Below are 21,160 nucleotides of genomic sequence, written 5' to 3'. Positions count from 1 at the left end.
GCCCGCTACAACTAACCACAGCCCACCACTGTCGGGCACACTACAGAGCTGCCCGCTACAACCACAGCCCTCCACTGTCGGGCACACTGCAGAGCTGCCCACTACAACCACAGCCCTCCACTGTCGGGCACACTGCAGAGCTGCCCACTACAACCACAGCCCTCCACTGTCGGGCACACTGCAGAGCTGCCCACTACAACCAACCACAGCCCTCCACTGTCGGGCACACTGCAGAGCTGCCCGGTACAACCAACCACAGCCCTCCACTGTTGGGCACACTGCAGAGCTGCCCACTACAACCACAGCCCTCCACTGTCGGGCACACTGCAGAGCTGCCCGCTACAACCACAGCCCTCCACTGTCGGGCACACTGCAGAGCTGCCCACTACAACCAACCACAGCCCTCCACTGTCGCTCAGCTGAACAGCTTAACTGGATCATGTGGGGTTTAGGTGCCTCCACAGCTTTGAGTCAAAGTGTGTGAGCTATCCTGACCTGCATGGCATAATATGTCCTGTATATTCCCAGAAGCTTTTAGTATCATGAAGAGCAGGAGTACTTGCCTGTGCTGCCCTGGAGGGCGGTGAGCTCGATCAGTGCCACCTCGTAGAACATCTTTTCAGCCTGAATGAACTGAAGAGCTTTCCCATCTGTTTATATGGGTGAAGGATCAATCTCAGTTGTCAACAACAGGATGAGTCAGTTGTTGAAGTTAAAAACAGTCTTGTTGCCAGGCCCCACTACAATGCATCTGAACATGACGTCACAAACAGAAGGTGCAATATTTGCTGTTGCTGCCAAGACTGTTGAAAAATAAAGTAATGTCGGCACACTGGACAGTGCTCCCGGTCAGTAGTGAGCTGATGTGCGTCCTCTTCCGCCTTCTTTATTGATCGTAAACCTCGAGCTTGTTGGCGCAGCACTCTACTAAGAAGACTCTCACTACCGACCGGGAGCATTATCCAGTGTGCGGACATGACTTTACTTTCCAAGTCAGGGTTTCCTATATGCATTTAGTAGCGGTGGCGCACCGCTAGTAAATCCTGGCCACCGGTGCTTCAAAATAAGATCACATTTTTTGGGGGACCTGGCCAAGAAAAGCAGCATGAAGGTACAGATGCTACAAACAAACATTACATTATTTATCATCAGAGAAATAAATGGTGCAAAGCAAAAAAAGTAAATCAGTGCAATTCTCCGAGCCGGCGTCGTCGTACGGCACGCGCTTAACCACCGTCCCACCCCCCACCCGGGCCCCGGCCCTCGGCCACCGCTGCTGAAAGAAATCCTGGAGGAAACACTGCAAGTTTATTGTTTTTTTGTCCTGTACCTGACACACTGAGCTGATGTGAGCGCTCTTCTGAGCGCACATCCTCTGAGTTATTTTGTCGGCCACTGATTGGACACTTAGTTCTCTGGTTTCTAGCTTTGGGAGAGAGTTGTTCATGTTCACACATATTGAAATGTAACTGTCAATTATCATACGAAAAAACTGATTTTTTATTTATTTCTGCTTTAGCTATTAGGCATGAATTTTGTTTTAGGTGGAGACATTTTTTTTAATCTTTAGCACAGCATAGTTTTGATTGATCTACATGCCAGCAATTAAGCTTTTTTTATGTTTCCATGAAAAGACTCAACCATTAAAAGCCCCTAAAAATAGAGCTTGTTGGCTTTGTGAAGAGCATTCTGCACACTCGCAGAGTACAGCCCTCTGGAAAGTGACACCATTGAAACTTGACAGGTGAATTTAAAGACCGCTGGCACAGAGAATGCTTAAAATAAACACAGCGCTGCCGGTCTAAATGGCCTACTTAACAGCAGATCTCTCATGTGTCAAACATACTATCTTCATGGCAATTCAACACTGCTTGCCATTCTCGTAACTCACTTTATGTCATAAATATCTAATAATATATATATAAAATATATATAAATACATCAAGGTTCGTGCTGAAATTAAAAAGGTGGACGACGGGGTTTCCACTTTCCGAGAACAGTGTGACATAGAGCTGAAAACCACAACAGCTGCTTTCCTTCATCCTGTCACCAGGAGAAGAAACTAAGAATTAAACACCAATGAGGGAACGGGACAGGCAAGCCTCACATCTACTATGAGAAATAAGATACAGCACAGTAAGAATCTTATGCGTCTACTATGAGAAACAGATACAGCACAGTAAGAATCTTATGCGTCTACTATGAGAAACAGATACAGCACAGTAAGAATCTTATGCGTCTACTATGAAAACAGATACAGCACAGTAAGAATCTTATGCGTCTACTATGAGAAACAGATACAGCACAGTAAGAATCTTATGCGTCTACTATGAGAAATAGATACAGCACAGTAAGAATCTTATGCGTCTACTATGAGAAACAAGAATCAACACAGTAAGAATCTTATGCGCTCCTCATCAGACAGAAAGATAGAGAGATGTGATTAGAGAAAAAACTAGAGAACAGAGTCTGGAGGAAGAGTGTGAATTAATACAGGAACTAAGAATAAAACAGAGCGAGGCAAGGGCCTATGAGACATCCGCGTGGTATGCCATTATTGCTCAATGGCAAAAGGACAATTTGGTTCCGCAAACACATGAACCACCTATCAACATTAAGGATCTGCTGGCCTTGAGCAAGGCAGAAAAGATGTTAAATAAAACAACCTCTTCAAATGTGCATTCCTGATGAGACTACTGCCATGAAAGACAGAGGATGAGAGATGAATGTTACTACACACCTATCATGATTCATATACTGAATATAAACGCAAGACTTTCGTTTGTGCTCCCATTCTTCGTGAACTCAGAGCTTTCCTAAAATGTCCACCTCTAAAGTTGTGAATACCACAGGAGGGGGGCATTCATATGGACTTTTCTCATGAACATGGCAAACACGACCGTATTTGAAGGCAGCAATATTGTAACCTGCCGAAGGCACACCTGTGCAGTAATCATGCTGTTAATCAGCAGCTTGATATGCTACACACCTATCAGGTGGATGGATTATTTTGGCAACGGAGAAGTGCTCACTAACATGGATTTAAACAAATTTGGAACAAAAAATGTGTGAACAAAACTTAAGAGGAATAAGCCATTTGTGGGAATAGGAAAAGTCTTAGATCTTTTATGTAAACTCATGAAAAATGGGAGCAAAACAAAAGTGTTGCGTTTATATTTTTGTTCAGTGTATGTTAAGAAACGCTGCTGAATATAAACACCTAAAATGGAACCATACCAATCTGGTTTAAAAACCAAGCACATTTGATGATATAGTTAAAACACCCGGGGACAAAAAGATAATTACGCACAATCCTACAAATGTGTTGTAAGTAGACGTTGAGGGAGTTCTCACAGGATCATCAGAAATACATTCTACGTGTCACCTGGCAGAGGAATAGTGTGAGTGGGAGGAGGGCCATCTGGGAGGGAGGATTAGTGGAACAGCAATCATCAAAGGTCAGAGCACTACTTCTGCTAGGCAGCCTGGATATTTTTAGCCTGGCAGGACCACAACAACAACACAGCAGGAAACTATACAATCTCCTCATGGGAATAGGCACTCGCACCCCCCCCCTTCCTCCCCGGACTGGTAATTGGACCGTGCTCCAACTACTTCCATTAAGTAAGGCTCCTCCAAAGGCACAAAAGGCACCTCTGATTACACGTGCCTCGCAACTCTGGCAGAAATAACCTTAAGAAGCACAACCACCTCCGAAGAATCTGGGGTTTCTGGAATTACTATTATATAGTCCAGAGCATATTATATAGTCCAGAGCATATTATATAGTCCAGAGCATATTATATAGTCCATACTGTAGCATTATATAGTCCAGAGCATATTATATAGTTCATAGCATTATATAGTCCAGAGAATATTATATAGTCCAGAGAATATTATATAGTCCAGAGCATATTATATAGTCCATACTGTAGCATTATATAGTCCAGAGCATATTATATAGTTCATAGCATTATATAGTCCAGAGCATATTATATAGTCCAGAGCATATTATATAGTCCAGAGCATATTATATAGTCCAAAGCATATTATATAGTTCATAGCATATTATATAGTCCAGAGCATATTATATAGTTCATAGCATTATATAGTCCAAAGCATATTATATACCGGTAGTTCATTTAAGCAATATAGCATGAGAGCAAGTGTGTTGTGGCGAATATATCCCGCTGATAAGCTGTTATCCCACGAGGCCGCAGGCCGAGTGGGATAACAGCTTATCAGCGGGATATATGCCACAACACCACGCAGCTCGAGTGCTATATTGCTTTTATAAAACGGTTTCCAAGTATAATAATATAATAATAATAATAATACTATAAGTCCGACTGTCATGGTATTCTGATAGAGTCAGTTGAAACACTACTGTAAGGCGGGACCGCAAGAACGTGCGGGTGATTTGATTGGATCGTTCTGGAGACTGAAGTTGACATTGGCCAATCCTGGCGCTTGCTGAGAAGCTGAGAGCTTTCTGGAAAGCCGACAGGCAGCTCGAGCGCAGCGCTGCATTCTCAGCGCTTGCTGAGAAGCTGAGTGCTTTCTGCAAAGCCCGACACCAACTAACGTTACGGGGTTAAATGTGGGGTTATATCTACATCTATTCTTGTACAAAACATAATTTTCTGCGAAGTATTAGTAAAATTATAAGCGAAGATCGATTCACAAGGATCTGACAGCTGTCTCCGCCATTTGTTTTTTTTGAGGTAACCAAAGGCTTTTAGTAAGAGAGTTGCCATGGCAACCAATAACCCATGGCCATGGGTTATTGGAGTGGGTTATTGGATTTATACAATGGCTGTGAACCAATCAGATTGCTTGATTTGAGAGAGCCGTTTTATAAAGCATATTATATAGTCCAGAGCATATTATATAGTCCATAGCATTATATAGTCCAGAGCATATTATAATGTTCATAGCATATTATATAGTCCATAGCATTATATAGTCCTCCATAGCATATTATATAGTCCATAGCATATTGAGAGAAAGTGGATAAAGCCTACGATTGGCTTGATTTCTAAAGCTCACTGGTCATCACTACGTGTTTTTCTTTTTTAATGAATATACCCGATGCACGATGCAGCCTCCTTCTCTACTCTATATGCACTCAAAAAGAAAGGACAAACAGATGTTGGTTGGCTGATATCCCCAGAAGGTACTCCACATTTTATTTGAGATCAAAGTCAAACTGACAGGTCAATTTCACTTCTCATGAAACACAAATCAATAAATGCTCACCAGCTAAGAGAGCATTTGGCTTTGGACAAAGGTCACTTCAACTGTAGATCCTGCCAGCTCTGATAATGACAGCACAAGCCTTACGATGTAATGGCACTGCCACTATCAACTCCAACTAATGTATTTGCCTGGAGCGAAGCCAGGGGCACCAGCATGAAATAAGGATATACACACAACTTTGCTTCCCCCCCTCATACTGGCAAAATGGTCTCTGGCTGCTCTCCCTGTGAAACTCTGCAGTTCCCATCCAGCTCTCAGTTTGACCCTTGACCTCTCTCCCTATGGACCACCACAGAGACCGCAACACCACCGGCTTGGCTCTCACGCTGTTCATCACAACTGCTGGTGACCAAACATTGAAGCCACTCTCAAGCATGCTGTGGAAATTGATACCTTCAATCTTTGCAAACATCATAATCATGAACAATGTCTTAAAAATAAAATACAAAATAAACTGTAATATATAGTAGTAAACAGTGTTAGTCTTACACTGTCGTGTTTTCCATTCACTTATTATGCAATATTTACTGTATTATGAATTATGTCATGTGATTACCACAGCTTTGTGAACTACACGGTTGTTATGAATATGAATTATGAATACCTTAGAGAGAGATTTTCTCTGATTATTTTGTCATAGGTTTTTGCTCTCTAGATTGGCTGACGTACTAAAGGTAAAGTAGGGTGTAGTTAGGCTTTTATGGCTGTAATGTTACACTAAAAGTAAGAACCTAACATGGTAACACTACCACACATGTACAGTGCCACTGTTAACATGACATGACACCATTTTATCATTACTATTCATGATGTTATGTGGCATTGCATGTCAAAAGACTTGACCCTGTAATTTCATAGATGCTAGTTACTTAAGTAGGCACGTTTTCATTCTGAGAGGATCCTACGGACGTCTATTGATCAAGTGAAGGCCAGCAAATCGAGACCTATTTTGGGGAATGGATAGTGAAGGGTAGAGCCTTGCTGAGGTAGATAACCTGAGCTGGCAAGTTAAGTGTTGGACTGTCTCAGTAACGGGGAGAAGAGCCATGGGGGTAATATATCCTGAAACGTGACACCTCTCCTATTATCTCTATGCCCTATACTGCTATAGTGTATAGAAGCAGAGCTGTGGCCATACGCAGGCTAGTCAGTGCAGATACAGGTTCATTAGTGCGCTCCCACTGTTGTACAGAGATAAGAGCTTACAAAGCCTCTTAACAGACAGACACACAGCCTGAGCTACACACAAAACCCCAAGGCATTCTGGGACAAATGTGTTATTATGAACTGGCCCAACATCCACTCTTCCCTTTTGCTTTACACTGCTTTCTGTGAGGATCCACTCAGACACCCCCCCCTCCCTTTGCACTGGAATTGACTATGCCTGCCTCCACTGACAGTCCTTTCAATCTCAGCCTTACAGAAATAGAATTCCTGTCTGCTCGCTCGCTCGCTCGCACTCACAAACCTGAAGGGAACATGAACGTCAAAGTATAGGAAAGGATCAGAATCATCTCATTGAAGAGTGTTTTTTGCTCATTTCCTTAATAAAGGATACAGTTCTTTTCAGTGATGAAGAGTTCTGCAATCTGTAAAGCACAGGAAAACACAGAAGAGACATGGTTAAATTTTTGAGAAACTGTTTGAATGAATTAATTTCCAGAATTGCCCTCATTTGTGTACCTGTGTGATGTCACCGGTGGTCAAAGTGAGTCATTTCACTCTCCCTCTCACTATGGTTGTGGGCAACATCATGTCACACATTGCAGTGTTCTGGAGTAAAGGCTATGTTTTGATATTTGGGACGTTTGTAGGACTTTGTAGGCGGGCCTTGTAAAGCACGCTGGTATGTACTCTGCTAAGACTGGCCCAACTGAACAATACCAAAACATTCATGCTCATGGACTCAGGAATAGGAACACATAGCCTGCACATAATGGGAGACACATAAGTCCCCATAAAGTGGGTACTATTTTCAACGTGTCAATGTGAGGTGTCTAATAACATTGTTATGTTAGTGCTGCATTACAAATCTCATCCAGCTGTATGCACAGACCACACTATCCGGGAGGAAATGTATCATTTCTGAGACTGAAACCTAGTGATTATGTCTATTACAAACGTTATATCCACGTCTTCCAGTGTAAACACAGGGAGACATGATGGAAGTGTGCCGTGTTACATTTGACATTGGTATTAACGATATCAAGGTTGAATGTGTCCTCTGTGTGCTGTGCTTTAAGTGTTAACTCTATTTGAGTCCTGCACAGGCCTCAAATCTAGGCCCGAGCCCCATGTGAGCCCTACGGCTTGTCAGAATTTCGGGCCCGAGCCCAGCCCCCGGCCCTACCCCGGCTCCTCCCCCTGAACCTTATGTGTTTGATCCATTTCGGATAGCCCTAAGCCTATCAAATCAGCACTATACAAAAAAAGTGCATTAAAACAATGTGTCAGTTCAATTGTTGAAAAGCAAAACAAAACAAAAAACAGGGATGTGAAAATCGGCCCTAGCAGGGCCGGGTCCCGGTCCAGGGCAGGGCTCTATGCATGTGTTACACTATGCCCTTATGAAGACATTATGAATCATATTATCATCAGAGATAATTTCCTTCATTTTATAGTGTCTTTCCCATTTAATTTTAGTATCTATTAGGATTTTGCTTATGTTAAAGGTCCCATTCCGTGCAAAAGCTGTTTTTACTTGTAAATGCATATATACTGCTGTCAGCCCTCCCTGTAATGAGTGGTCACACGCTCAGAACTGCCACAGTTGGATTTGTCCCTATCCAGCGTCCCCCTGCAGTCTCCTCCAAGCCACACCCCCAAACGCTTCGTTTGCCCAGAGGGGAATCTGGGGGAATTGGGACGTCACTAGCTTCCTCCTGCATACTGCGCGGGTCTCTCTCACACAAGCTACCTGCACCATTTAGTCTATAGCCACAAAATTAACACTTCTAGCTGGAGCGACGCCAACTGTACGTGATCCAGCAACTGCAGAGGTGCATTCGGTAAGTCTAGGCATTTTGAGATGTCCTCTTTAGCGTAGTACCGTTAAGTTAACGATAACTCGCAACCTAGCGTGCTGGTCCACAGACGCTAATCTGATTGGCCGCTGGGAGCCTGGGGCGGGCTCTCCCTCAGCGGCCAATGGGAACTGTTAGTTCTGAATATATTATAGAAACAGGCCATTCTTGGGAAGCGACGAGATGAGGAAGTGAGAACTCCGTCACAACAAATGGGGTTGCTATATTTTCGACAGATTAATCCAGAATCATGTTTTATGGACCAGAGACACACGTTTTTAAGAGGTTACAGCTGCACGAATTGGGACCTTTAATGTAGTACTGCAGGTTTACCGCGGTGGAGGCATAGAGCACTGTAGGTGAGTGCTGACATCATACTTCCGGGGTAAAGGTGACCTGATCTATGGCTTGAATAGTAAGTAGTCTGACTGGGTGGAAGCAGCATGGTGGTCTTAACTCTCTCATTGGTGCCGACCATTTCAGTCGGTGCCGGATGGAAATCCCATTCCGCTCCCTGCAAGCTCTGCATTGGCTCCGACCCGCTCTGACTGCGGCTGCGACCATAATGGATTTCCTTTCCAAGCCCCCGTGTCGAATCTGTATGCCTCTGCTGCTGTACGTGTCGAATCTGCCGAGCTCAAATGTCTGCGCCGCTGCCTTTGAAATAATAACAACAGCAGCGCTATCCGCTAGCTCATTGCTACAAGCTGAAAACGATTGATGTGGATTATGCAATGAAGCAGCCTGCATGGTACGATGCTGATAGACATGAACACATAGAACAAAAGCAGTCTGGTAGCTGAGGTGACACCTGGAGCTATGGTGGTCACACAGGAAGCTACTGTTTCTTGAGGACAGCTGGTCGTGTGTGGAAACACGGATACGCACACAGACCTGTGGAGCTGATGATTAAGACTGCTTGGTAACTAATGTAGCGGATGCTACGGGAGTGGCAAGCAACGCCACATGACATGAAAGACATTGATGCAGCTCTAGAACCAACGATCCGGCACAAGCAACAGTATCTGGTTTGGGGATTCTGGATTTCCAAAACATCCTTTGAATGTGAACCAGCCACAAGTGACATCTGGGCCGGTCCAACCGAAGATGCCAAACTGCAGAGCTTGGGGTCGCCAGCCTACTGCGAACAAGTCAGAGGCTGTGCCGATCCAGGTAGCGGGTGATCAAGAATCAGAAGACAGAGTTAACTTACCAACACATAAGTGAGTAAGCCACACACTCACGTGAAAACACTAGGGAAAGAGATTGTAATGTTACACTGGGGAAGCTAACGGTGTGCTCACTATATTGGTTAGGAATTGAGCCTATAGGCCAGGCGTAACTTAATAACTCCTAATATTCATAATGAACTGTGACACTGTTAGGCTTCCTCTCCGTAAGAGCATGCTAATCTATGTTGCTCCAATGAAACACTGATGCAAATGTGTCTCTAAGGTTAGGCAAATATATGATACTAGGCGATTCCTAGGCTCGCCCGCTGCGCGGGCTCTTTAGCTCGGCCGCGCTCGCCCACCCTGCAGCTCGCATACGCAGTTCGGCCGCTGCACGGCCTCGCCCACAGCTCAGCTGCTGCATGGCCTTGCCTGCTCTATTGGCGCGCGCGCACGGGTGTGTGTGTTGCTCACAAAATGTTCTTAAGTTTACATTCGCGCGGGTGGGTGTGTGCCCCTTAAGTTTACATCAGTGCCTATGAGATCATCAGTGATGTCATAAGATGATTTTGCTCTTATGACATCACTGATTACATCATCAGTGATGTCACAATGCCTCCTATGACATCATCAGTGGGAGAAAAATTTAAACGAGCAAACTAAGCCCCTTTTATATCACACAGTGATGTCACCAGTGGGACAAAAATGTAAACAAACCGAGAACATTGCCCACTTGCTCTAAATCTTATGACATCACTGATGATGTCACAATGCCTCTTATGACATCACTGATGATGTCACAATGCCTGACATCACTGATAATGTCACAATGCCTCTTATGACATCACTGATGATGTCACAATGCCTCTTATGACATCACTGATGATGTCACAATGCCTATGACATCACTGATGACATCACTTCCAGGACAAAAATTGAAACAGAGAACATTGCCCACTTGCTCCCTTTTATAATAGATAGTGCTATGCAGCATGCACGTAATGATAACGTACACTCACATGTGTAAGAGAGAGAAGTGGGAGAGAGAGATAGAGACTGTGCATGTGTGTCTGCCAGCCCCCAGGCTCTCGTCCCTGGCTCACCTGGTGCAGACAGTTGGGCAGAGAGGTGAAGCTCTGCACATGGGTCAGTCCCAGCAGGCTGCTGAGGAAGCAGTGGAGGGCGGCCTGGTACTCCCCCTGCTGCTGGAGCTGCTGTCCCAGCTCAAACAGGCCCTCCCTCCCCCCGTTCAGCATCCCCAGTCCCAACCAGAGGCAGCAGCACCGCCTCCCATCGGAGCTCCACCGGCCGAGGACGAGCGCTCCGCTCCTCGCCACTCCACTGAGGCACCGCAGGCAGGGAGAGAGAGCCAGACAGAAGGGGAAGATTAGAAACAAGGCAGCTGCTCTCCACACAAACACAGACGGCAAGGTGCCAGAGGAGCAAGCTTGTTCCTGTCAGCCTCGTCTGTCCACAGTAAGTCAAGGACAGGTGGCAAGGAGCAGGCTGAGGGAGCTCCAGCGACTCACACTGAAAATCTCCCTTCCCCTCCCTCCCTCTCCCAGGGTGCACCAGGAAAGGAGGAGAGAGGAAGTCAGAGGGAATCTGTTCTTTGAGTGGCAGGGCTCTGACCAATCGCTGCTCTGCTCATGTACAGTAGCTCCGCCAACGTGTGCACAGCACAGTGGCTCTCTCTCTCTCGCTCTCTCTGATCCTTGTAAGAGAAACTGCAATGTTTTATGCTTTGATGAGTGTAATGAACAGCAAATATAGTGTCATGTTTTCTACTGTACATCTAAATATATGATCACCTTTCCTTAATAAGATCTAATTTGTGCCTGTTTTTACCTAATTTCCCATGCTGTACATGCACAGCGCAGTGCATTATTGATGCATATCTACAGTGTGTGAGAATCAGTGTACAGTAAGTCTTACTGCCCTACTTATTATGAATGTGAAATAGGAATGCATGAGAATGATGTGCCACCCCTACACGTACTGTATGTAAGAAGCCACCCCTACACGTACTGTATGTAAGAAGCAGCCTAGAATAAACGCTGTGTAAGCGTGCTTCCCCGAGTAACATCACCATAGAGAAGCTCGTAAATTTGCTAAAGCGAGACAGACAGTGGTAGCAAACACTGGGTCATTAGGAGCAGGCACTGTATGTGCAGAGAGAGAGAGACAGAGAGAGAGAGACAGAGACAGAGAGAGAGAGAGAGAGAGAGAGAGAGAGAGAGCGCGCTCCTCACTATCCAAACCAGGACAACAAATATTTATTCATGAGGAGAGCCTCCGCTGGATGTTTGCACACTTGGCTTCACACTCCGCTAATCAACATTAAAGTGAGGACAATGTGTGCCTGGGGAGAGAGAGACAATGTGTGCCTGGGGAGAGAGAGGGAGCAGAGGAGAGGAGAGATATGGCCGCAGCACCAGATCCACGGATGATCCTGATGATTATGAATGGGTCTTGACTGGCGGCGCGGGGCCGTCCTCCTCCATGCCTGCCGTTCAGACACCACCATGGTAGCTGGAGGAAATGAATGGGTAACACAAAGCAAATGGGCAGAGTCAGTCTCCATTAGTGTCCGATCCACCTAGCTGAGCAGGATGGGATTTTAATGGTTGACAATGCCAGTGGACTGGGGATCAGAGAGCATTAAACTTGCACAGGCAGGCCAGACTCGTACGCTGAGAACACTGCTCAGTTTGGACTAATAGCATCAGGAGCAGCCATGGGACTTGGTTATGCTGATGCAGGCCACTTTATACGCTCCACCCAGAGAAGTGAGGTGATTGTGCTCACTTTACTGTGGTGTGTCAATAGAGCGCAGGGGGAAAGTGATGTGATGGAGATGGAGGGCTGCTGCCCGCCACACTCTCATTGCTCAGCAGTCCTAATTGAAAAAGAGTGGGCTCCGTCTAGAAGTCATTACAGGCCAGCCAAGCTGAACACACGCCCGTCAGCTGATGAGGAGGCGCTAGATGTTCTCCTCTCCATGTTAACATGTCTGCAGCCACGCAACAGGAAACTCAATCAGCGGGGCCGCTTCTCAACCTATTATTTCCCCTTTCGAAGGATTCAAGCAAACTGTGAGTTGTTTACCCCGCAGACATGATGAGGCGCAATAGATCTGAAATGATGACAATATATAATTTCAGGGATCATTATGTCGGTTATGTTGGGGAGCAACTAATGTGACAAAGAGCCTCTTTGCTCGCTATCGGCGTCTTTGAAGGTTAAAACAGAGTGCTACTTCACATCCTTGGAGAAGAGGAAGGTTGAAGTCTCATGGGAATAACAACAAGAGCAACCTCAGTTGCAGTGAGTCTGGTGGTGTAATGAGATGTTGGACATCACTATTGATTGAAGTACTGTAAAGAAAAAAGAAAAAAGATACTGTAGGTACTGCTCTCTTGAAATATATCAGATGCTTCTTCTATGGTATATTAGAAATATTGCGCACTTTGTGCAGACGTGCAGTAATGTCTAGCCCTGCGCGCCGTTCTGAGCATGCGCAGTTGAGCAATTGTGTGTCGTGCAGTTTGCCTTATTATATAGTAGTGAGAAGTAAGATATAAAATAAGATACCATGTTTTTTTCCCCAATGATGCTGCAAACTCCTTGCTATTATGTCTTCTGCATAAGTACAGTATACATTATTATGCATTGATACAGCAGTATATTAACCTGATGCTGCCAGATGGATGGGTTTGCTTCACATTCTGTTTCACAATACGGCCCCATCTGGCGGAGTCATGTTAGCAGTATACACTCATGTATGTCAAAAGAAATCTCATAGCTATCCACAGTCTACAGTCCATGCCAAAGGTAATTTAATCATTATTATCCCTGCCAAGTTCCAACAAAGTTCACCGCTGTCTTTCTGTTTGTTAGCAAGTCTCCAAAAGTTACAAATGGATTGGCTGAGATTTGGTGGACAGATAGCCCTTCTTGGTTTTTTTAAGCCACCCCTATTATGCTGTGTTAAAGCAACTTCCAAGCCAGCTACTAAACAACATTGCATTCACACAAGCAATTGTTAAGCATTGATGGTTTGTGCTCCACCAAGTGCCTTCTAGTTTTACAATGTTTTAATATAAATGTATAGTGTAATGGCTTGACTTACTGGTACTTTGTACATATGGTGGCATTCATTAAGACAAAGATATTGACTGATGTTCTGTATTCAACATAGCTAGAGTGGGAATCTACCTGCAATTGCAATATTGATTGGCTGTCTTGTGGAGTTGGTCGACAAATACATCAGTATGATCAATAAATACTGTCTACAGCTCCCCTTTTCAGACAAGCCCATACAGCAGACTCATCTAAATGTATGGGAAGCAGACAGAGTCAAGGTCCTCTAACAGACTGTGGAGTAGAAGAAACAGTGTCTCACAAATTGAAACCTTAATAAATTCAATATGTTCTTGGTGATGCTTTTTGTTGTGTAAATCATATCAACACTGAATCACGATGAGTAAATAGTGAGTCAGTGTAAATATCACAGCAGTGGTTCTGAACGTGGAATCCAGGGACCACCAAGGGTCCTTGAGGGGGCTCTAGTGGTCCCCAGCAAATTTATAAATTGGTAAACTTCAGCAATATATAATATACAAGAAGTGAACACAATTAGAGAATGTACTGTATTCTCTCTACCTACAATACAGTATATTAACCTGTATTTTTTTTTTTTTTTATCCTTTTATCTTTTTATTCTTTTAGTAGCTGTTTCTTTATATTTTATTTGTTGTTTGATTGCTTGCTTGCTTTTATCATGCATCTGTAAAGCACCTTGTGAAGTCCTTGGATTTGAAAAGTGTGCTATATAAATTGAATTTATTATTATTTATACAGATATTCTTGGAATTCTGGACAAAATCACATCTAACAGTAAACATATTCTCATATTTGGGTGTTGGGTCCAAGACAAGATCTCATCAAATGGGGGGGGGGGGGTGTCTGTGGCATTAATGTGGACTCAATTAGGGGTCCTTGATATGAAAAAGGTTGAGAATCACTGGATTACAGCACGTAAATACATGAACTAGTGCCGACTACAAACTATAGCAATCTAATCTAATTTGTCAGTGCATAAAAATTGAATGGCACTTTGTTTTATTCTGAAGTACCAGGCTTCACAGCCCAGTATTGCAGAGTCTGTGTGGATATCATAGTCTGTGTGGATATCGCTTCTTCCTCCTCCTTTAGTTCCGACAAGGTCATAAATCTTACCTGATTTAATCAACCGTTCTTTGCAATAATGCATTTTGCATTGTCCAGCAGGTTTGCTAAGGAACATTGCTTCTCTCATGTCTTCGCGTCATTTCACGACACTGCGCATGGCCCTACATCAGCATATACTATTTATATTTACTGCATTGTGCACATACAGCCGCTGTATGCAATTTTTCTTTTGCCTAGAGGCTTCTGGTATGGAATATTTTACTGTCTGTGAGTGACAGCAGCTACATCCCTCGCTACAATATGCCAACGCCACTGATGTGAAGACAACGTCAAGCACATTTTTGGCCACAATGCACCCTAGAGATCCTGCAGTTAGTCTATCTTGTGAGCTTGTCCACGATGATCAAGAACTTTGCATATAGCACATGGAGTTTTGCGGACCTCGTTAAGACTATTTTATTTTATTCTGCTAATAAAGTGAAATCAAATCAAATCAAAAGACGTATATATTGTGCGTCTGTACCGCGTGCATGTTTGGGTCTCTAGTCTCCACTGTTACACCCCTCCGCTGTCCTGCCTGAGTAGCTGAAGCATCCCTCTAAGATTCAGGCTCTGTCAGTTTAATGGGCTTGGATCGGACACCCCCCGCTACTGAAAGCCACTTTATGACCTCCATGTAATCAGCAGTAAATGCTGCCACCATCTGTCTCTTTTTACTCAATTATCTGACCCAGTGACTTTTACTGACAAACACTGTCCAGGTAAACACAGTAACGCAAATCCTCCAGCCATGTTTTTGACACATCGATACATCATCCGACACTATTCACAGATTCCATCTCTCATTCCAATAGTGCTTCAGAAGTACTGTGAACACTGTCCTTGAGCCATGAGCTGCAAATTCTCACAGTAAGAATGATCATAGATTATGTGCAATTACAGATGTGGTGATATTATTACTTTGATCGTCTACTTTTTCATTGTGAAGGATTCACATACAGTCTACTACACACTCAGTATGACTGGCACTGCACAGCTTGGGCTCTCTTTCAATGTTCATAATGAATACAGAACAATTACTGTGTTTATAATGGCTGTTATCGCTGTCAAGGTATTTTAGGTATTTCTATTCATTAGGCATTGATGAGGATGCCCCATACTGTACCTCCACTGGGGTGAGCTATCTTTTGTTCCACTCTAGCACCCCCTAGTGTATAACTCAGGGATGACATACATTAACATTTGCCAAATTGAAATAATCCATTTGTGTGTCCTTGGTCATCTTCCAAATAATCATAATAATCTTAATAACCATTTTTTTTTAGTTATTTAGTTATATATATATTTAAATCCAGCAATCAACTCACAGAAAATGCTTCTGCCTAACACGCCTATATTAAGTATGAATGAATGTTGCTATATTTTGTCAGCGCCTTCATCAGTGAATGGTTCATATATCTGGTCTGACACCATTGTATCTGGCTGAGTATTGGTTGATAAGCGATTAACATAGATTGAAATTCAAAAGCAATATCTGAAGCTGTAAATCTATAGGCAAAGACAGAGTGAGGGCCCCTTTCCTCCCCACCACGCAGCAACCGAAGCTGCTGCAGGAGCCAATTACTCCCTCACTAAAAAAGAGGAACTAAGGTGCAAAAGAGGGAACAGGCTTGTGTGTGTGTGTGTGTGTGTGTGTGTGTGTGTGTGTGTGTGTGTGTGTGTGTGTGTGTGTGTGTGTGTGTGCATACATGTGTGTGTGTGTGTGTGTGTGTGTGTGTGTGTGTGTGTGTGTGTGTGTGTGTGTGTGTGTGTGTGTGTGTGTGTGTGTGTGTGTGTGTGTGTGTGTGCGCGTGTGCGTGTGTGTGTGTGCACACGCGCGTGCACGTGAGAATGTGGCAATGCATCCACAGTTTGTGACAGTTCCATCCAGGAGCCTGATTCTCTGGGGCTCTTCCAGTAAATTGCACCTTACTCTCACATCATTCTATCTTCCCTGAGCCTGTTGAGCTGCCCATTTCTCCACAAACTCCCAGCGCCGCCGCTGCTGACAACAGTTACTGTTACAATAGCCCAGTTTTTGAAAATCCATTTCATTTTTCAGTCTTGTCTGGGACTTGCACTAATGGTCTACTCTCACCCCACCAGGTCTCATCACTAACACAAATTCAACCCAACACTCGACACCGTCACATGACCTCAGACGGCGGATGCAATTATGACAGGCCTAATGCCCCACTGAGCGGGACTGCTGTCAGCCAGGAGCTCTGCACATGTGCAGTGGAGTCAACCCTGTCCACTCCCTTCAGGATGGAATTTACTGGATGACATCATTGTATATGAGAATATGATGCTTTAATGGTTCTCAAATCAGATCAACAACCTCACACATATTAAAGGGATAGTTCTCCCTAAACCTAACCTTATTTGCTACTTACCAAACCAATGATGATGTTGATTGGTAGATTCCTTTCTCAGCACAATCTAAGCTGTTCCCCATACTAGCTCCAGAAACCAATACAAGGTCAAGGGGGTCACGCTCCTGTCTGTGCAAGCTGACTGAGGCTCACTGACATTTAGTGCACTGTGGAGGAAATTGTGCCGACACTGACAGTATTTGTTACATGTAGATAGAAAATAGCCTGGGTAAACCCAGCCTCCACGTGACCTCTATGTGCTATCAGTCACTTACGCTACAGGCATAGCCTGTGACGTCACATTGAAGGCTGGGTTTACCCAGGCTAGATAGAGAAGGCTTGAGTATTTCATTCAATCCCCTCTCTGTCCTCACCCTCTACCCTCAATGCTCTTTCCTTCTCCTTCATTTATGCCTGCATTAAGTGTCTTTGCCCTTTGAACTGCTGCAGCCCCTTGATATCAGAGTGAGCGGTGTGGACAGTGACACCTACAGGTGCTGCTCAGTGGTCTATTTTATTCTGCCAGGCCTCCCAGATACATCTCATTCCCTCCACGTTACACAGCATCATTAACAGCAGGCACCTGGCTTTTTTGTTTGCTATTTTTCCACAAGACTTGCTGTACCAAACTAATTCAGAGCCCTGATTACAGAGAGCTCTACGGGAGAAGATAATGCGAGAACCGGGGGGAAATAATCCTATTAGGGTAGAATTACTGCATTCCAGCTAATCTGTATTTAAAAGGAAATGAGGAATAAATAAATCTCACTTTAGTGCCATAGTATAAGATGACAAGTGCACAAACAATTGGAATTAAATCACCTATGGAACCACCTATAGAGGCAGGCAGTTATGTTTCTTTACACAGGGCGATGTCTATAGCTTACTGTATGTTCATGGTTACGAAATTAGGATGTTAATGTCTTGCCTACCCAGAGGGATAAAGTTGGGAGTGTAATCATGAGGTTGCCATGGCGACTGTGTCCGTTTGAAGGCCCTTAATACCGCGTGTGGGACGGGTCAATGGGTTAACCGCGGAGAGGAGTTCAAAATGGACGGCACGCCACCTGCCAATCAGAGTCAAGTGTTAACAAGACACCTGCAGCCTGAACGGCCTTGTTGCTGCTCATCATACCATCATTTTGTCCCTCTCATGCCCCGCCTCTTCCCGCGTCATGGAGCAGGCGTGGACCATCCATCTGTTGCATGTGGCTGATTCCTCCCAGTTAGGGTGACCGAGTGGAAAAATAATGATGATATGTGGGAGCCTTTCATAGCGACACTAAAGCCCTGTGATTTTTTTCAATGTGAGCTGATGACAACTAAATAGATGGCAGACAGGTGTCTGAGCCTGAGTCTGGCTACACGTGCACGGCACAGCCAGAGACACGCCCTAACAGTCAGTCGTGAGAGGCAAAGTCCTCTCTACTGCATTTCAATTCTCTCCACTAGCAGTGTAAATTCAGCCAGACTGAAACGCACCACGCTCACAGAACAGCCACAGCACACTAGATTAAACTCTACATTGTTATTGAATAGCCTCTCATGTTCATATCCTCACACAAAAAGTGCATATTTTCCCACCTGAGTGCATATAGTGTGAATGAATTTTCAATGGGAATTGTCAAATCATAAGAAACGTGATTTAATAAACATTTATACATTTCACTTGCATATTAGAGCAAGTCGATTGAAATAGGATTTGAGCCTCGAAGCAATTGCTCTCCAGCAAATGTTTCTTATTCAATTTATCTTTAATCGAAGATGCAGACTGTCAAATTCCTGTTTGTGGAATCATTCATTTGTTTGATCAGTTGAGTCCACACTGCTCTTTACCCAGAAGATGCACAAACCCCCAAAACACTTGGTGTGTTTCAACTCATTGGAGCCAATTCATTTTAATTTGTTTTCCCTATTTGCAACCACTTTGTTGTGAGAGACTTCTAATTAGATCAATTCGAGCTCACTCTTCACTTTATTACATGATAGTAAAATGTTCATTTGTGTGATATTGTTGATCAGATCAAGACTGTAGTGAACCAAAACTATCAGGGAAAGCAGTTTGAAAACACTCCGGGCACTCGCATGCTGATAAACTGATATGATGTGACACTGAGAAAACCTTAATTTTGACCAAGCTTGGGCATCCGGGTAGTGTAGCGGTAGATTCCCTGCCTACCTACACGAGGGTCACAGGTTCGTATCCACGCGTTACCTCCGGCTTGGTCGGGCGTCCATACAGGCACGATTGGCTGTGCCTGAGGGTGGGAAGCCGGATTGGGGGTATATTTTACTGCTCAATGTTGAAAAAACCAAAGAGCTAGTTATTGATTTTGGGAGGAAGAAGGCAGAAGTCTCCCCTGTCATAATTAAAGGGTTGGAGGTAGAAATAGTCCAGTCCTATAAGTATCTCGGTGTCCACCTGGACAGTAAGCTGGACTGGAAGAAGAACACAGATTCTGTGTTCAAGAAGGCCCAGTCTCGACTTTTCCACTTGAGGAAGCTTAGATCGTTTGACATCAGCAGGTCACTTCTTCATGTGTTCTACCAAGGTATCCTAGCTAGTGTCCTTTTCTATGCTGTGCTGTGCTGGGGGGGCAGCCTCACAGTCATGGACAGAAATAGGATAAACAAAATGATAAAAAAAGCTGGCTCAGTGATTGGCCTTCCCCCTGATTCCTTGGAGATGATTATAGCCAAGAGAACAAGGAGAAAACTGAACTCTATTCTTTCTTTTGAAGGCCATCCTTTGTTTAATGTATTTAATGCCCTGCGCAGTTCGTTTAGCAATAGGCTTTTGATGCCTCGGTGCTCTACTGAGCGATTTAGAAGATCTTTTGTTCCTGCTTCTGTAAAATTCTTTAATGAACACTGCTAGCTCTGTATTGTGAGGCTCTCTCTCTCTACTGTATTATTGTTATTGTGCTGTATGTTACTGTTTCTTGTATGTATCTGTACTCGCTCTGGTGGCAAACCATGTTTCCCCTCGGGGATTAAGAATAAACACCATACCATACCATGTGTCCTGGTCGCAGCACTAGCGCCTCCTCTGGTTAGTCGGGGTGGAAGGGGACCGGTGGGAATAGAGTGATCGTCCCACGTGCTACGTCCTGCTGGTGAAGCTCCCCGCTGTCAGGTGAAAAGAAGCGGCTGGCAACTGCCCATGTATTGGAGGAAGCATGATATGCTACTGTAGTCTCTGCTCTCCCCAGATCGGCAGAGGGTGGAGCAGCGACCGGGGTAGCCATGGCGATAAATTGGCAAAGTATAATTGGGGAGAAAATGGGGGGAAAATCAGAAATAAAAACCAAGCTTCTCCCCTCTGTGTGATTTAATATCATAATAACAGATAGAAACATCTCACAGGATTGAAAGGAGGCCCACCATAATATTAAAGGTTAAGTGTTGCCTCTTCCCACGTTCAATGACCCACAGGCATGACCGTGACCCCGCACGGCGCCGCTGCCTCGGGGCGAGCTACAGTCAGAGTCACGGTCAATCAACCGCTGATGCAGGCTGATGCAGGCTGATGCAGGCTGATGCAGGCTAGGCCGCGCTTTAGGAGAACTCAATAAGTGATCGCATTATGGAAGGCCAGAGAAGGCCAGTGGGCAGCAGGGACTCCACACACAGTCAATGTTTATGTGCAATAGAAGCTTCTCCTCTTCTATTCTCAAATTCCGCTTTCTTACGGACCATTCAGAGCTGGGATGGGAAACAGTTAAATTTAATTGGTTGGAAAATGCGTTCCTTTTTTTTTGGTGGGGATCGGTACCACTGTACTGTACGCACTTCATCCTGGGAATCTCCTGCCGTTTTTACATGCGACTGGTTTAGAGAGAGTGAGGGAAATTGGCTCATCGCTCAATAGAGCTGTGAGGTTTCTGCTGATGACATTTCCATTAACAACAGCACATAATACGTTTATAGATCCCTGTTTAATTTCTCCCTCTGCAACACAGTTTCTAACAGCTGTGGGGGCGTGTGGAGCGGAGACTTTATAGATTGTCCATACAGCCAATCTATAGGGGCAGTAAATTGTGCTGACAAAGCATGGCATGGTGGCTGGTCTGGAAAACGACATCTCATTGTGAATTAC

Source organism: Poromitra crassiceps (assembly GCF_964638095.1).
Source record: "Poromitra crassiceps genome assembly, chromosome: 3".
Classification (NCBI taxonomy): domain Eukaryota; kingdom Metazoa; phylum Chordata; class Actinopteri; order Beryciformes; family Melamphaidae; genus Poromitra; species Poromitra crassiceps.
The sequence above is the reverse complement of the archived record's forward strand: the minus strand, read 5'-3'. Positions refer to the sequence as shown.